The sequence below is a fragment of the Corapipo altera genome, unplaced genomic scaffold, assembly GCF_003945725.1.
Source record: "Corapipo altera isolate COAL_440 unplaced genomic scaffold, ASM394572v1 98, whole genome shotgun sequence".
In the NCBI taxonomy this organism is placed as follows: Eukaryota; Metazoa; Chordata; class Aves; order Passeriformes; family Pipridae; genus Corapipo; species Corapipo altera.
The window spans coordinates 2,062,333-2,080,521 of NW_020884914.1; the positions used below are offsets into that span (position 1 = coordinate 2,062,333).

An 18,189-nucleotide genomic window follows, 5' to 3' on the forward strand; every position below is an offset into this window, starting at 1 on the left:
AGATAAAACCTTATCCAGATTAGAAAATAACAAGCACTGTAGATCCAGGGCTATCATCAGGAATCTTGATAATTCAGAATTGAAAAAGTCAATTGATAAGATTGCAATAAAATAATAATTTCCATTGGGTGATAGTCACATTGTAAGAAATGAGACACCAGGACATGTAAGACTCTGCCTGAGAGTCTGTGTTAGAGAATTTCTAATTTGATCTTTTATCAATTTTGTTTTGTGTAACCTTAGTGTACAACATAACTTGATCTAGATTCTCCTGGATCTAAAGAGTTTTTCCCTGAACAGGCTGTATAGGCCTCAAAAAAGCCATACCAGATTCTGTTCAGCATCCAAGAACTTTTTTGGGATCCAATATAGGACTGTAAGAACTTCTCAAAATCCCCACAACATACCACTAATAGAGCAACTAATTAGGGATGTTATCCAAGAAAGTCTGGATGTCCAGCTGTTCAGTGATACACACAGGGACATTTCATACAATTCCATACAAGGCTAAATTACAGCACTGTCTGTTCACCTTGTTATTTTGATGTTAAGTGTGGTGGGGCAAACCCAGAGGAAAGAATATAACACAACTTTGGTATGAATGGAACTGAACACTTACAGAGAAGTGCTGAAAACAACCTGGCAATTTCTGCAGGTTTCCTGTTTCTCATTTGATTGGCTTCAGCAACCACAAGGTGAAAACATTATTTCAAATTAAGAACATTATGAGTTCCAGAGTTGCAGTTAATTCAGACCAAGACACAGTAACAACTTGCCTAGATAATGAAATCAATTTTCAGGGTCATTCTGCTGGATGAATGAGAGCGACAATCCTTTAAAAGCACTTGGAAGTGCACTTAGTGGTAGATGAGGCACAAAACACTTTGAGATCATGCCTCATTCAGCATATAAAGCATTAGCAGAGTATCAAACATCTTTCCTGATCATTCTGGGATCTGCTTTAGTCTAAGGATGGAGTGATTACTCCAACAGCAAAGTTAAACACCCATCATGATGCCTCCCCACTTCTGCAAGGCACTGTAAGCAGGTTTCAGGGGTTCATATGCTGATGATTTTTGGAGTTGTTTCCTGAAAAACTGCACCAAGCCCAGCAGATGGGCATGCTGATGAGTACAGAGGAATATTGCCACTTTTCTCCTCCCTGAAGGAGGCACTGGGAAGAGGTGGCCGTGTCAGAAGAGTGCCAAAGACAACCTTCAGGCTCATGGATTGCATAAGGAGGAGCAGCAGAGAGAGCACATGAGCACCAGGAGCCGTATCCCACCTTTTCCTTACATCAACCTCCAGCCCAGAAGTCCCAGCAAGAAGCAACACTGTGGCTTCCCACAGGCTCTCCTGCTTTCTGCCCTTGCTGACATTTCTCCCAGGACTATTGCTCTCCTCAGTCTCCTCTTCTGAGCTGGTCTCCCACTCTGCAAGTCCCTCACAACACAGTCCTGTGGGGAAATTCTGCTCTTCAATTTAAGAAACACTAAAGGAAAATATCTCATTCTGGATGAAGACAGTGGGAGAAGAATGAACTGTGGAACAGATAAAGAGTTTCTCCTCCAGGGTTCAATTTGCCCGGATTTAATTCAGGAAACACTCAGTAAAGCGAAAAGATGGTGTGTGGGTGTGTACACACAGTATTACACCTCCTCTTGAGGAGGTTCAAATCTGGGAAAAAACACATCAGTTGCTCAATGAAGACATCTTTAGGCTCAGTTGACCTCAGATTAAAAATATGCTTTGATGGCAATTCAGTTCCCATTAAAACATACTGCACTTTTCAGTCCCAGTCACCACATTTTCCTTATATAATTTATGTTTTCCTGATATATTTATAAATACATTAAACATTTAATTCAACTACGCACAGGGATGTTTATTCATGACACCCTTTTGTATCAGGAAATACAAAAGAAATTATCAAGACATAATTTCTACTATTGTTTGACAGAGTGAACTGAATAAAGAAACTTCTGAGTTGGCAGAAGTTTCATAGTCATCCCTGGGATAGTGTAATTGAAATTACAGAAGACAATGCAGACACACTGAATAACTATTTAGGACAGGTTCAGGTTTTGGTTTTTGTTTTGTGGCAGTTTTGGCTTTTTGTGGTTTGGTGTTTTTTGGGGTTTGTTATCTATTTTTAATCTTTTTATAAAATAAAGCCTCATATAAACACATACATGGTTCCCATTTAAATCATGATGGAAATAATTGTTTTCAAATAGGCAGAATACAAGAGCTCCTGACTAAAATAGGAAAGAACAAGGATAGCCTGATTCAGTCAAGAAGTTGCCTGCAGACCTCCCCCAAACTTCCTCATATTTTTTGAAAAGAAAAAGTGACTTAAAGAGAAATTATCATGGGCCTGATATTGAAAAACACAGAACAATTTCTTCCCATTCCACTATGAAAATCTATACTCCTAGTGTGTTATTCTGAGAACAAGCACAAAAAGCTTCTCTGAACAGGAGGAAGGACACAGCTCTACAGCAATAGCTACTACCTTTTTTTACCAGCTAATCAAAAGCGTGTAAAAACATTCAGAAGTACATAAAGGAATCACTTCAAAAAACTTGTGCCATTTCAGATGAAAATATTATCATATTCTCCAATTACTTTGTTTCCATCAATTCTGCCCTACTGATTTCTGCACCTTTCACAGAATCACAGAATCAATCGGGTTGGAAAAGACCTCTGAGATCATCGAGTCCAACTATGACCCAACACCACCATGTCAACAAGAGCACAGCACTAAGTGCCACATCCCATCCTCCCTTAAACACCTCCAGGGACAGTGACTCCCCCACCTCCCTGGGCAGCCCGTTCCAAAGTTTAACAACCCTTTCTGTGAAGAATTTCCTCCTCACGTCCAACCTAAACTGCCCCTGGTGCAGCTTAAGGCCACATTCCCTCATGCTGTCACGAGTTCCCTGGGAGCAGAGCCCGACCTCCACCCGGCTACAGTCTCCTTTCAGGTGATTGTAGAGAGCGACGAGGGCCCCCCTGAGCCTCCTCCAGGGCAAACAGCCCCAGCTCCCTCAGCTGCTCCTCATCACACCTGTGCTCCACACCCTGCCCCACATCCATTGCCCTTCTCTGGATCCTCTCCAGCCCCTCAATGTCCTTCCTGAACTGAGGGGCCCAGAACTGGACACAGCACTCGAGGTGTGGCCTCAGCAGTGCCCAGTACAGAGGGATAACCCTGCCCCAGTCCTGCTGCCACAGGCAGAGATGTGGCCTTCTTGGCCACACCTGGCTCATGTTCAGCCACGCTGGACCAGCACCCCAAGGTCCTTTTCCACCGAGTTCCTTTCCAACCACTCTTCCCCCACACTGTAGCACTGTGTGGGGTTGTTGTGGCCGAAGTGTAGGACCTGGCACTTGGCCTTGTTGCACCTCAGAACATATTTCCTTGCACTGCTTTAGCACCCAACTCCAAAACATCCTCTTACAGCATACAGAGGTTTCAGCTGCCCTACCACTGACTCCATAGCATTGCCAAGAAATACACTTTGTAACCATAAAGCATCTTGCATCTGAGACTCACATATGTAAAGAGTAGTTAAAGCAGAGGACCAGAATAATTATGAAAATAATAAAAAGCTTTTTGCACACTTGGCATAGTTATCTGTAAAATAACTCAGACTTAGAACAACATGAAATATAGTGTAATTGTTCAGCTTAATAGTACACAAATCAATAGGTATTACCAAATTAAATAGACTTGCATTTAAGTTTTCTTGGCTGAAACTTCCGCTTTGGAAGGAAAACATTTCACTGATATTAAACACAAACCTATTTTGTATGACTCAATTTTTTACTCCCCAGGATGTGTTTCCCCCACTACTTATGTATGCCAGTAGAACAGTTGAAAATGATGGATTACACTTCTTAAATCACAGGTACACCACACTGTATAACAGAAAAAATGCCTGTCAGTATTTGCTTTTTTACCAAAAGAAGCAATCAAACAGACCTGCAGCCTCAGAGGAATGCACATTCCCTTCATATCATTTGCTTGATTAATGAAGTCCATCAAAACCTAAAAGCATAAACATGGATAATCTTGACTTTATTTACACAGACCATCAAGATGCGAATATATATATATGGATATGGGTGTACCTAATAATACAAATACTACAATAAAAAAATGTTACTTTTGTAGTCTTTTTGTTAAAAAACTAGACTTATTTTTAAAGGTGACTGTACTGCAGGAGCCAAACAGTGCATGCTTTTTCCCTGGACAGTTCTGTTAATTCCTTTTTTGGTTTATTTCTTGGACAAGGGATGATGCCTTATCTCCCTGCCTTGTGGTAACAAAACCTACAGCCCAGGAGGGGACACATGAAGGATCTCACTATTCTTGTTTTTAATATCTTTAGTATAAGTTTCTGCAGAATATTTCTCAAATTAGTACAACACTGTTATCCTAGTCTAGAAAGCCACAACTGAATCTTAGAGGGAAAAGGAATTTTATCCATGGCCATGTAAGACAATATGTGCCAACCTAAATTCTAAAATCCTAAGTACATGAACACATTTTTTGTCAAACGGCCAAGTTTATACTCAGGGTATGTCCAAAAAGCTGTTCAGACTTTGACCCCTCACCTAAGGCAGCACAATGCCATGAGGGATCCCAGTGTCCGGGGTATCCCAGAGGGCTGGTGGGACGTTGGGAGGCAAAGCTGGGCAGAGCAGCCACTGGCACAGAGCCAGGCTGTTAAGGCACAGCCAAACAGCTCACTCACAGTAAGGAATACAGCTGTAAGAGAGATAGAAAGACACTCATGAGGACCAGTTTCAGGTAATAAACAAGCAGGGGGCTTTGGCTTTAAATATCAGTCTTCAAGGAACAGAAACATAATAATTCATAGCTGAAAAAAACCTTTTCCTCATCTTCATTTCACTTCTCAGCTGCACAGATTAGCAGCCATGTGCCCCAAGGCTTCCGTGCCATTATTCTTATTTTTTCCTTCAAACTACTGACATTAAGGAATAAGGAAACAACCAAACCACTGCAGAATAGAGTTCCACGTAGGCTATTTTACCCTGCTGGGAAGCATATTTCTAAACCCCAACCGAATTTTTAGAAGAATATTACAGAGGAATGTTGTTTCCAGCTACTGTAACGTGTTATGAAAAATAGGTGTTTTTTGCATATTCATCAGAATACTTCTTTCCACCCAATTAGGGGAAAGATTTTAATAATGTTACCTCCTATTGCAAGAAACTACATTTCTTTGCCTCTCATTAACTCTCACTGTGATATAAATATTAAAGATCCATTTCTTTTACTCTGTTTCTGCAAAACGCAGCATTTATGAAGGTGTCATAAATAATATAGCGATGGAATAACTCATATTTACTGTAGTTTCACTCTTGAGGGAGGAAAAAGTTATCTACCCAATTTCAATTTTCAGTCTAGAGAATACTAGCTAGTCACTGGTTTTGAACAACTAATTTTTATTAAAAGAAATTAAAAATTTATGCTGATATACGTATATATGATATACATCATATAATAAAGTATTCCTCAGGAGGAAATTTTTTCCTGGGAGTTTGGTGAGGCACAGGTTGCCCATAGGAGCTGTGGATGCCCCATCCCTGGAAGTGTTGGATGGGGCTCTGAGCAACTGAAAGGTGTGGAAGGTGTCCCTGCCCAAGGAGAGGAGAGTTGGAACCAGATGATGTGCAAGTGCCACCCAGGGCATTACCTCATGTCTGTCACCCACCTGATTTTTGCCAAGTAGCAACTAAATTCCTACAAAGAAGGAAAATCTTGTCCGATGGGCTCTTGCTCTCTCTACTGGCACTGAGCCATGTGTAATAGAAGCTTGCTTTATATCAGATTGTGAGGGTTACTGGATACAGATAGAGCTGGAGACACCTTCCAGTTTTGTTTAAAACAAGGCTTTGAGCAAGGCTCTGAATTCAAAGAGCCACCATGACATGAAAAACAAAAGGAAAAAGCAGCAGGAAAACACTGAAGATCAGAAGCCATCAGAGGGTACAGACTCAGGAACAACCAGCAAGAGGTCATATGGATGGTGCAAATGCCCAAAAAGACTCAACAAATCAACAAAAAACCCCACCTTTATGTTTATAGAATGCCTCTCTGTTGTTTGCTATTTCTAACACAAATATCATTTTTTCTTAGACACCTCAAAGCTCCCACAGTATTGGTTTTTCCTCGAGAAGAAAGCTTTCCTCTTCTTGCACCAATGGTCATCAATTATCAGCAAAGCTCTTGCTACTGCAGCAGGTTATTGCAGATTATAATTCTTAGGATAGGAATGATTTTGTCTCTTGTAAGCTTTTTTTGGATGGGAAGGCAGAAACAGGGCTACGCCTCAACCCTACTCCTCTTGGGAAATAACTCTCATGCTCTGCTGTTTGGAGACACAGCACAGTTTCTAGAACTGGTAGGTCTCAACCTGTGTGATCAGTCAAAGAGGTTATTTATAACATGCTAGCAGCACAAACAAACCAAAAAAGAGTGTAAAACCAGTGAGTTCACAAAATCCACAAGGGAATTTCAACTTGAAAAGATGTGAGGTATCTTTCTGCTCAGGGCATAACTCATTTACTGGCTGAGGTGAGGTCAAATAAAAAATTATCCTAATTATCCCATAAATACACAGTTATATTTCTGTTAGCATCTTTTACCACACTTTTACAAGCAGTAATTCTTGTGGTCTGTGTAGATATACTTTCTGTTAAATTTAAGCAGTCTTTCACAGTGGAAGCTATGCACTTTTGACAGCCTAAGGTTTAGTTTAAAATGCAAAAAAGAAAAAGGTGGGTAGATATGTGGCTGATTAGCCAGTGTGAAGTCAAGTCAGTCTTCTCAGTACTTATCTTGCACCTATACATGCACATGAGCAGCATTTAATTCATTACAAATGTATCAAGAGAAAGAATTCCAGGCTAAAAAGACTCAAATATGATCTAATGGAGAAATGTCCATCTGCATCTTAAACTCTGTAATAACTTCAATGACAATAACACCAAAGGGTTTCCTGGAGAGAACAGCACAGACAAGAAGTGCAAGTAATAGGTAACAACAAGCAGAATAGGTAACAAGCAGAAGTTGGGGAAGAGAATACAAGCAGCAGCACTTCTCTCTCCCAGAAAACTTAGAGCAAATACACATATGAAACAGCAGAGACCACATTTGGTTTTGCCTTTAAGAGAGAGTGAGATTTCCTTAGCTATCAAGATGATGCCTGAGATAATCTAATCCACCTTTAAGTTACTGCTGTTGAGTCATAAGGCACTCCTAAGAATCCTTCATTTTCTCAGTCTTCTCCCTACACTTATTTTCCATCCCATCTGTAGCACTCAGCAAACACAGCAGCTGTCTGCAATCCATCTAATCTGAAACACAGACATTTCACTCTGAAACATTCAGTGCATGTGTTTTGAAAAATAAGTCATGTAATATTCTACATTATTTAAAAGCTTTCTTCATTCTTTGAAGGCTACTGTAAACAGTAGCTGCAGGGGAGTTCATTTCAATATATTCACTTTGAACTGCAAATTGTGTATGGTAGAAAACAGAATGACACATACAATTTTACCTTTTTTCCTGCTAACTGTTGTTTACAAATGTTAGAAAATCTGTTTTAAAATTCAAGGCTATGTCAACTTTCATGCAGTTAATTATCAGTGGTGGAATGAATACTATAGGCTCATAACAATTGATGGGCCGGGGGGGGGAATTAAGTGGCATTTGGATTAGGCAAACAGGATTGCTTTTGACCAAAACACACAAATCCACAAGAAATTAGCCACTGAGATCAGGATCTGTGCCCACTGATAAGCACAGACAGGTGGAAAATGTGGAATATCCCTGGAAGCGAACACTGCTGATTTCTTTATAAGCCATTGGCATCAGCTTCATTAGAGACAGCAACAATGGAGCCAACCATGTCAGTGAGCCCTTCTCTGTCCCAAAATTATCACAGGCATTTCATCCCCAGGTGAGCATTTTGGGAAGCCTGATGTAGCAGGAGTTGAATAAAAGAGGACATTTGGAGTGTACCACAATCACTGGTACTACAGCACTTGGGAGCAACAAAGCACCCTGTGAGAGATGCCCCAAGCACCATCCACAGGACCACACAGAAAACATGGACAGAATGAAATAAGATTTTCTGCCAACACAAAGTTCAAATGTGAAAGTGATAATGTTTTACAGACCTTACCAACTTCCAGAACCCAGATCTTATTGTTAATGGCACTAGCACTGCAATAAAGCTGGGTCACTGCATTGCCAGAGCATCCCAAAAATGATTAAGATTAGTTCTATTTGCTACGGGCAAAATCACTTTTTGATGTTTAATATGTAAATGTTATTAACCACCACACAGTAATTGCACATTAAGTTAACACTATTCCCCAGTTCTTAGATTAAACAACACATTGATACACTTATTAGCAATATATCAGGCTAAAAATGAAGAGCTACTACACTGCTGTCAAATAAGTGGTTTACTGGAGGTAGGAGGATTAGTGGAGGAGGAAAAATTGTGACACTTATGCACAAGCAACCACTGCCCAGCCAGGTCATCACTGCTGATCACTGATGTCACAGCACCTGCTGCAGCTCAGAGGAGCCAAGGGACCCTTCACCCCCAAGTCACACAGTGCTCAACTGCAACTTGGGGAGCCCACCACGTCTGAGCCTGTTCAACCCGGACAGCAAGAAAAAGGGTGACTTGTACAGTGGGCTGGAAGCCATGGAAATCTACCCTCTGGTTAGAAAACTGTGGGAGGCATTGGGAAAACAGGAGAGCAGGGTGAGGTGTCTGGTCAAGGCTGGACAGGCCTGTGCAGAGCAGCCTGCCTGGAACCTTCCCCAAAGCATGGGCTGTGTGACACCACACTGCCCTTCTGCTGCTCCAAGAAGCAGGACTGGTAAATAACAGGGTAGTACACAGCTGGATGGTTTCACAGCTGACTCTTGTTCCAAACCAAACATCTCTTTTCCTTCAGGAAAGGCAGCACAAGACTCAAGTTTCATTAAGGACTCTGGGCTTGCTGTGGTAGGACTGAAAGGAGAAGGATGAGTGAGAAAAGCAGCTCCAGCTGCACCACAGCCTGGAGACAGCGATGCCACCCAGAGGCCAGCCTGACTCCTCCCCTCCAACTCACAAAGGGGGTACTGTAAACATATCTAATTTTTTAGTTTTGAGACAAGAAAACAAAGGTGAAAATCCAAGTTCTAGCAAACAGAATTGGAAAGTAAAATGTTCTGCTTTGAACTTGCAGAAAACAGTTCTTTGAGAAGCTCCTTATTTTAAAGAGCAACAGCTGGAAATTCAACAAGCTCTTTCATGTCTCTCCCTGTACCACGTGGATGCTTTTAAGCTGAAATAAATTTTTTCTCTAACTTAAAGTTACTTGCCCCAAAATCTGGTTTGCAATTAGAAAATTAGATGGCCTTGTTTAGATCAGAAGAGTATGAATTCAGTAGATCTTATTACCCAATACATCTGCAATTTGCTTGTTTAATTCTACTTCTCTCTCTTTCTTACATTGTAGTGCTGCTCTCAGCAGTGCAGACCAAGTTCCAGGCACAGAACAGTTACAGAATAAATCTTAAGGAAGACCTGGATTACAGAAACCTGAAAACCTTCCTCACATGAAAATATGTTAAAGGAATCAGGCACTGTGCTACCCCTTAGACACAAATCCTGAGTGCTAATTCCATTGGATTCCTTGGGAAATCTCAGCCAAACACTCAATGAGAAGGCCCAGGATCAGATTTTTTCCACAGGCTTGTTAGATGTACCCACTGCCCTGTGTTTTGTGAAGTGTGTGCACGGGGAAACAGCACTGGAAACGAAAACACTTCAGCAGAATTGCCTCAATACGGATTTTAACAAACATTTTGGCAACAACCACTTCAGTAGTGTCCTTGGATGAAAACTCTGCACAGATAATTAGTTTGTATGCATCAATAATTACACCATTGTGCCAGTTTTTGAGGGTTTTTTTCTGCCAAGTGTAAAGTGTTTCAACAACACTGTTTAGACACGTTAGAAACTATCAGCGCAGTAAGTGACTTCCACTCTAGATCCCAACCATGGATTGAACAGGATTTTCTGGGGTCAAACCAAAACAATGGCTGGTGTTGAAAGAAAAATATTTTAAGGAGAGAAACAGCAAATTGATCCAAACAGGCACATGTTACTTTTTCATATGGTGACCAACCCTAAAAAGTTCTCTTATTTGCATTCTGTGTGAAGTCTCTGATTTGCAATGGGATTCTGTAGCTGTAAATCACCTCTGCCTTACACTTCAGCTCAGTAATGCAGGAGAAATATGCCACTATCTGGGTAAGTACCTGCACTCTTTGTTTCGATTTATCCCAGATTTATGATTTTTTCCTTAACTGTCCTTAAAAAATATGGGACTCTCTCTTTAGAGTAATTGCTCTTTATACAAACTTATTTGGAACAAACACCTTCTGGGATATTTCAAATGAAGGGATGCAGTGAAAAGTTCAATTCACCCCCTCTTTATGATTCTACCTCTCTGAGGAGCTGCAAACATTGTCCAAAACATGCTCAGATGTGCATCAAATCTTCAACAACCACACAGGACTCAATACTCAAGTCTTCCTAGTGTTTACCAGAATCTTTGGCTTCTGATTTTCAAGATGACTCCAGTAAATTAAAAAAAAACAACTTTAACTTCCCATTCTATTTAGATATATAATACCCTGAAAGCTAAATAAATCATTGAAAACAGCCACGTACATGTTGTACTATTTGCAACCAGGAATTGCTTTCTTTGGTAAAATCCTAAATGAAATGTTTCCTACATGAAATATTTCACAAGAATTTTATAAAATACCTTGCCTGAATAAAGCACGCGGCTTTTTACATATATACTGAACATTTATAAGGATTTGGATCATTTATACTCCAGATCAAAATGATAATTGCTTAAAAAGCCTCCAAACCCCCTCAGATGGTTCCATGGGCCAGTTGGCACTCAGGGCTGCTCATGCAACAGAAGCTCTGGCAGCCAGAGCTGATTTAACTCTGCTGTTCAAGTGGTTGAGGGAAGAAAAAGACTGTTTTCATACAGCTTCCATGCCCAGGGAGAGGCTCCAGGTTGGTCTCTGTCAGGACTTATTTTCTCTTATTAAGACACATTTCAGGGACTGAGAGATTTTTCATAATAATTTCTACTTCAAACTTCAGAAACAGGAACATCCAAAACTTTTTTCCTGATCTGATTTCTAATACAAATTATGTGTCAGAGCCATTATATTTATTATTAAAGAATCTGATCATGCACCCCTTCTTTCTTTCCACTGCATAGCCAAATTATAAATTAAACAGTGCCTAAGCATACATGCCATTAACTGTTTGACCACTGAAATCCAGAGTCATGAGGTTGACTGCAAAATAACTTAATTAAATGAATGCAAATATCATCTGAAAAGTCATGAACTCTGCTGCCCCAGAAGTTCAACTGATCCTCCTACAACAGCAGACAAAGTATTACAAATAAGTGAGCAGTGATATAATACAGGCTGATTTCCAGTGTTTCACTTCATATATATTCTCTCATGTAAAATTAAACAACTTTCTATTATTGCTTTCAGTGGGTGGTATTCTCATGGTCTATCTCCCATCTCACAGAATAAAATGAATTGAAAGGAAAAAAAAAGAAAAGAAGTACATTTGAGATGTCTAGCCCCAGAAAAGCTAAAATTTGCCAACAGGTCCAAAGATACAGGGTGAAAAGGAAAAGGAAGAAAAGCAGGTACAGATCTTTGATAAGGCAGGGCTAAAATACTTATTTCAAAATTTAATTTTTCCATTCTATCATGTGCATCTGAGAATAAACTTGCTTGCTTACACAAGTTTCATAAACCACACCGGAGAAATCTTCAAAGGAAGTTGGGGTGAGACTCTCCATGTGTGTCCTGGTTAACTGGAAGCCTTTCCTGTCTCCTTTCTATTTTCAGTTTTCCTTTCTGTGTATGGACAGTCACAGCCTTTGCAGTTGGAGCTGGGACCCCACCTGTCTCAGGTCCCAGTGGGAGAAGTGTTTCCCTCCTGCAGTTCCTGGGGCATCCTGGAAACCTGAGTTAAGTGATGTGAGTACCAGGACAGTTGCCTGGAATTGTTGGACCATGAATAATAATTCTAAGAAAAATTACTTACTGTATTCATACCAACATACAAGATTTAGTCAGGAATACTTTAAAAATCAGCATTAATAATTATATCCCCATGCATGAAAACATGGGCAAAAATTATATAAGGAAGATCTGAAAGAAAGGGAAAGACTATCCCATTCTTCCCCTAATGGAATAGAATCTCAGTTTGACTCTCATGGGAGGCAAACAAAGGACCCTAGCAGAACTTTTGAGAATATTTGCATTTCTGTATCATGAAGTTAAATCCCAATAGTCCACAGGGAATGCACAGCTTTACCTCCTCAATTTTCCACTAAGTGAAATGGAGGATAGCTGTTTGCAGCAGAGGCTGGACTCTTCCTCCACTCCGTTAGGCTTTTCCTTACAGGTTTTCACTCCCATTAGACACAAGATCCATAGTTATGATTTCCAGCACTGGAACAACTGGTACCTGCAGGGTTTGATTTTTGCACAGCTAAGGCACTGTACTGTCAGTTCCAAACAGGCTCTGAGTCTGCAACAAAGCTGGGGAACAAATCTGTTCCTGTTCCACCAAGTATTTCAAGCTGTTTAACCAGAACACTTAAAACTCCCCTTTTTCTGAGTAACACAGTGGAAGTGTTTAACCATCAGACTGCAGATTTACTACCCCGTGGTTAAATTTTTACTTATTTTCCCATTTTTCCTCATAAAACTGAAAAGCTTTGCCAAGAACAAAAACACTGGAATAAGTAACCAGCGCCTGGAAAAGGAACCAGTAGAGCTGGTGGCAAGAGCAGCTCCAAAACAAGATTTAGCTAAAGGATTTGAAAACCTCTTGTAGGGCTCTTCTGCTTGACATTACATTGCTCTTCTCAAACACTAATTCTTTGTTGTCTCTGATCATCTGATTCAGCTTCCTTCAGCACTTCTCAGCACTCCCCAGCCCCAGTCCTTACACTGAGCTCTCCCTGGATGTTGCTGTTTTCTGTCTCTACTACTCTGAACTAGTTTTTCATCTATTCCACTTTCTTGCTTTGCCCACCCCACCCACCATCTGCTCCCCTCCAGTCCCCTTTCAGCTTCTCTCTCTCTTTGTCAGCTGTTCTCTCTTAGTTCCCTTGGCTGTTTTCATCCTTCTTTCAACTCCCACAAGCTTTCTGAATTTCCCCTTACCTGCTCTGTTATCCTGCTTTATTCATGCTTTCCTCTCTATTACACCTACTGCTTCCTGCAGCAGTTCACTCTATCACAGCGAGAGCATTCCCTTTGGATTCTGCACACACAATACTGTAATTACACAATTATTTCCCCTTCCTGTCTCTAATCTTTTTACCTCTCTTTACTGCTTAGTATTTTTCCTCTTTTATCCATTCACTGCATTTATTTTCTTGAGACAAATATATGTGATCAGAGAAGAAATCATACAAGATGACCAAAACAAAAAATCAAGTGATTTGAAAGATGATGTTGGAAAAAAACATATAGGGGTTTCTCTATTTCTCATAGCATCAGTGAAAGAGAGGTTTGGAACAGATGGCAAAAGACTAATACATCCTTTCCATTAAGGACTGAAGAATATTGATGTAATCTATGACAGATATTTATCAAACCCATTTTAGCAAGAAACAAAGGAAATTCTTTAGCCTCTATGGTTAGCCTGTTGTAGTGCTTTCCTGCTCTTACTCTTACTGAAAAATACACAATCTAAGTTATTTGCCTGCATCCATAAGGACTTTGATTTCACAAACACAGTACACAGTCCCACAACTGGTTTTTTTTAAAAAACAAACAAACCAACCTTTTTTTTTCATTAATATAATTTTTAAAAAGGGTCTTAAGTTTTTAGAAATCCATTTTTAAACCACTGAAAAGAAAGTCCCTCAGATCACATTACATCCACACAGACAGGCAATGGGGTAACACATGTCCCATCAGGAATGTTTGGTGGCTGGTCCTGCTGTCACTGAGTGAGGAACTGTCACTGCTCCATTTTTCCAGCAGTCTGACCCTGACTCCTCACAAGGTGGGCTTTGTTCCTGACAGCTTTGGTTTAACCCTGCAATGGCCATGGGGTGACATACAACTGGGGAACAGTCATCCCTCACATTAGACACTGGCATGAAGGCAGCATTCCCCAATCCAGGAGCTGCTTTGGAGCACTCTCCTGAGCCGGGGTCTGGTTCTGTTGGCAGCAGCACAACTGTCTGTTCCACATCTTCCTGCGGGACCCAGGCATGGAGCAAGGAGCAACTGAGGAGCCTCAATGTCCTGCTCTCCCCACCCTTCTGACTAAATAAACCTCCTTCTCTTCATCTTCCTTCACAGGTCATGATTTCCAGTTTGCTCTCCTTTGGAATTTGTCAGCGTGTTTGACATCCCCGTGTCAGACACCATCAGCATGATGTCCAAACCTGAGCGATGTTTCTGCCTCATTAGCACCAAATAGCACAGATTAATTACCTCCTGTTTCTTACATACAAAACTCTTGCTAACACGGAGCGAGATGGGGCTTTATGAAACACACCCTCAGTCTCCTGACAAACTGCCCACCCAAAACATTGGAGCCTTTTGGCAGCACCTGCACAGAAGGGAGGACAACAGGAGAAGATGCACCAGCTACGCAGAATCTCAAGGCAAGCTTCTAACTCCAAAAACTATAATAATGCTAGTCTCAATTGGGAAAAAAAACCCCAATGTTTTTTATTGATAAAATAGAAATAACTATCAAAATTATTATTTCTGACCAAACGTGCATTCATCAAAATGTGAACTACAAAGGAAAACTGAAAAATGTGAGCTTTACAAGTGATTGATGTCAGCCTTTTCAGAATTCTTTATAACTCCTTTCTCAAGGACCATCTATATCCTTCATGTCTATTTGAGAATATAACACATTTCGAGTTCTTTGACTTTCTGAAACAACAACTCTACAGAAAAATAATAAATGCAAAGATCACTGATACTTGTGATGTTTCTAGTGTTCAGCTATGAAATGGCAATTTTTTGCTGCCGGAAAAAGAAAATACAATGAATAGATAAAATATTCTTGCATATACTTCAAATAGAGATTAGCAGAGATTCAGGAATGAAAAGGAAGTAGCAGTGAAGGATTTAATTCATCCCATGAAATAAAAATAGCTGTGTTGAGCCTTAAAAAAGAAGTGCTAAAAAAATCTGATGAGTTTTGACATACAAACTTAATTACACTCACATTTTTTTTTTGTATATCTAAATGTGGATACAGGGGTCTATTTTTAAAGATCAATTCATTTTCAAAATCAGAAAGATTCTGACGTGCTCCTGACAGCCCCAGAGCTCTGTTACTCCCAAAATCACACTTCTCTGTCTCTCTCAAAGTACATAAAGAACCCAACTGAAGATCCTTCAAGATTTCCCCTACTTTAACATCTATCCCAAATGGATATACCTGCCTTTGATCCACATCACAGGCAACATGGTTGGGCTCCTTTAATGCTTTTCTTTTTCAACCTAAGGTTGATATCAGGTATTTTCCTCAATAGTGACATCTAGAAGTGAAAACAGATATGTACAAATAAAATGTGTGAACTTACACAAGCAAAGTGCAATGATGCCTTTTGATATTTCTTTTCAAGCAAAAGTATAAATGAAGTTCCTGCAGTACTTGGGTTTTTGTGTTTGTCTTATTTTGTTCATGACGTTCCTGTTTCAAACAGAAATGACAATCTATGGAATTATTCAATTAAAATGCTGGGGCTATCTTCACCAGGAGCATTTCTCATTAAAGTGACAGCTCTTTCAAGACATCATTTCATTCTGAACCTCCATGTCTTACATTCCTACACTCAATGGAAAACATCAAAACAGGATGAGAAGCATGAAAGCAGCTTTTAATCCTGCAACTGTCCACAGAAACGATTTGTACACATGAGCAACTTGGAAGTTCCCAAGTCAGTATAAAAGATTTCCTCTAAAAAAAGTACACTGCACTGAGAGAGTTCCAGGAAAGTCTTCTGAAGATGACTAACGATTTGTGGTCCCAGACCAAGTTCTACAGCCCTTGAAAATAATCTCTTAAATCTGTCTCTCCTATAAAGAACAGGATTGAAAGGAGGTGTAGTGCTGCTGTCCTGGACTGCTCACACTGCTTGGAGCAGCCTGGAGTGACCCACCAGTGAACCCCTGCAATGGGAGAAGGCCTGAAGACAATGTGGGGAAGGGAAGGACCATGTGTTCACAAAGCCAGAAGACAATTCAGGAACTGACCTCAGCTACCAAGAAGGAATCTGAACAAAACAATAAAAAAAATAATAATAATAATAAAAAAACACTCCAAGCAAAAACCCCAAACAAACAAAATCCAAACAAAAAAAAATACCCTTGTACAATAATTACATTTTTGCTGAAAATCTGGAAAGAGCAGACCAGGTGAATTACAATGAATTAAATTCTGTTCTCTTCTTTTAACTCCAAGGCAAGAGAGAGTTAGAATCATCAATAACATTTCAAGTGTTTGTGTGGATGCTACTCAAGTTGTGCATTTATCTTTACAAAAGCTTAGATTTCCAAGGTGGTTTGCATGACAATGTGAAGAGCATATTAATTAAAACAATTCACAGTCAGATCAGGACTGATGACTGTAACAACTAATGCTGCCAGGGCAACTTCTCACACCCAATTTTCACTCAATATGCATTAAAAAGTCACTGTCACCTCTGAGCAACCGTGTAATGAATCATCGTCAGGATTTATAACAAATGTCACAGTTTGGCAATCAAAAGACATTTGAATATTCTACTGAGCATTTCAGAGCCTGTGAAAACATCCCCGTTTACCGTTCTTGGGAAAGCGTGTCAGTGGCAGTGCAGAGGGCAGTGGTGACATCACAGAGTGCTCAGGAATGCAGGCTCCAAAACCACAAAAAGAGCATCTCCCACATTTTTCACTTAAGATTCAGAAGAGGGTATCTCAACAACAGCACTGAAAGTTTAGAATAAGCACTACCTGTAATTACAACTCAGCATGACTTTATCACTCAGAATGTCCAAAATGTATTTGGAAATATCCAACGAGTATGGAAGGATTGATTCTGCAATATTTGATCTGTTTGCTTGCCTGAAATGGGGGAAGAAGGAGAGCAGGGGGACCACAGGAGAGCTCTGAAAATTTGTTCTTTGTCCATAAAATCCAGGAGAGCCAGGAGGCAGCAGCACTGACAGGCAGGGCAGCCCAGCCAGTGTCTCTGTGCACCCCTGGGTTTACAAACTCTCCAGCCAGCACCTCCCAGTGAGCCCAGTTCCACTGCAGCATCCAGCTCTAATCCGGCCCAGGAAAGCAGAGGAATGATGTGTCTCCCACTGCCCTGAGCACTGAGTGAGAACAGCCCACAAACAGGGAGTCAAAGCTGCTACAGGAAATCAAAGAGCAACACAGAGACAATAAAACTGAGGGACACCAAGGCTCTCCCCCAGGCTCTCACTTTTCACCCATACTGAGGGAAACATTTCTAACTCATCTTGTTTCATACAACAGCACATCAAAACAATAAATGATTCATTTCACTGCAGGCAGCCTCCCAGCTTAAAACCCCAAGTATAGTTTTGATTTCCATATATCTCTTTCTTCTATATAGAAGGTATTAGTACTTTTTGTATTTTATCACTGAGTCTCATTTACTCAATCATAAACTTTTCAGTAATGGGACCCTCCCACTGTACCTCTGTACCCAACCTCACAGGGAGGTCCAAGCCTGACTGTGTTTATACAGCAACATGTGCAGTTCATATAATGAGTAGAATATTTCCCAGGGGATCTGAGAAGTCCATAATTCCCTGCTTTTGGCAGAGTGACTAGGGCTATGCTCACTAGAATGTGCTCCAAACTTTGAGAATAAAACAAATATTTACAAGAAATTTGCTCTTGAAGAGGAACATCAACAGAACTATTCAGGAATTGTTTGGCTGTGCTGAAATAGAGATTAATTTTTCTGCCTGGAACCCACTGCAGCTTTCACCATGACAAAAATCATTACACAAGAAATTTTTGGGAGG

The 18,189-nt window shown here is 40.3% G+C and overlaps 1 long non-coding RNA gene across 1 annotated transcript; it reads left to right on the top strand.

Moving 5' to 3' along the window:
* The first annotated feature begins 8,999 nt into the window (after nucleotides 1-8,999).
* Nucleotides 9,000-12,111, top strand: LOC113952725. Its single transcript, XR_003529634.1, has 3 exons — nucleotides 9,000-9,178; nucleotides 10,203-10,358; nucleotides 12,005-12,111. It is a non-coding gene; the product is annotated as an uncharacterized LOC113952725 (long non-coding RNA).
* Nucleotides 12,112-18,189: the final 6,078 nt, after the last annotated feature.